This window comes from Calidris pugnax, unplaced genomic scaffold (assembly GCF_001431845.1).
Source record: "Calidris pugnax isolate Ruff unplaced genomic scaffold, ASM143184v1 scaffold107, whole genome shotgun sequence".
Lineage (NCBI taxonomy): Eukaryota > Metazoa > Chordata > Aves > Charadriiformes > Scolopacidae > Calidris > Calidris pugnax.
This window is the reverse complement of record NW_015090901.1, coordinates 3,593,541-3,594,631: the sequence shown is the minus strand read 5'-3', so window position 1 is coordinate 3,594,631 and position 1,091 is coordinate 3,593,541.

Here is a 1,091-nt window from a genome sequence, read left to right as displayed (position 1 = left end):
GTTTAGGTGGAACTTCCTATGGTCCAGTTTGTGCCCATTTCCTCTTGTGATGACCTCCCTCCACCTGCTGCCCACGCTCCATTCCCCCTCTCCCCACAGCCTGAAGGCATTTCTGGAAGCACCACGCTCCGATCCACAATTGTGCTTTCTTTTTCCAGTCTCGCAGCCCCCGCTGTAGCTGTTACGCTGCGGCAGCGACGGTCGTCCCCACCTCCTTTTTCCTTTCCCTTTCACAGATATCCCCCTGATAATCCTCTTCCTCTGGCAGCTCCCCACTCTAATTCTCCCCTTCCCGCAGCTATTTTTAATTAGGAGGAGGAGGAGGAGGTGGCTCTGTTGCTTTTTCCCACCAAGAAGAGGCTGGAAAAAGGCTGGGGGACCCCGAGCAACGCGCGGTTCCTCTGGAGGGGCTGGAAACTCAGGGGGTTGGGGTTTTTTTTCAGTGGAACCCCCGAGCTGTTGTCGGGAGGAGGCTGAGCTGCCGGTGCAGCAGGAAGAGGGGCTGTGAGCATCGGTGGGGCGGGCTTTCCTAAAGCCGCCTTTTCTCCCCCCAAAAACCAGCAGCTTCCTGCTGAGCTGGGTGCCCTGTTGTGGGTGTCACGTGGCCCCTCCGGGCGGTGCTACGGGGGCCACTGGCCCCGTGGCTGGGAAGGAGGAAGGAAGGGTGTGCTGGAGGTTGGCTAAAACCTTGCTTTCTGAAGCAAAACCCTGCCCACGTGTGGGACAGAGACCTCCAGCAGCGCCTGGTTCCTTCCGGCATCCCGCCGCCCGGTGAGGGACGGCCCCCTCTGGTTAGAAGCCCCCACCATGGTATTTTTCTGGGTGTTTTTATTCTTCCCCATGCCCCATCCTGGGGGAAACATCCCCACGGTGCCAGATCCTCGCCAGGTGACCTTGCCACGCCGGGGTGACTGTCCCCAACCTTTCCAGCGCTGGAAGAACCGGGACAAACTCGGTGCCCATCTCCAAACCCTCTGGCCGTGGTGCAGCCGTGGTCTCTCACCTTTGGTATTTCCAGGTGACATCCCGCGATGGCAGGGGAAGAGCGTCCGTTAGCTGTTCTCTTGCGAGCGCTGCAGGGCCTCGCGCCC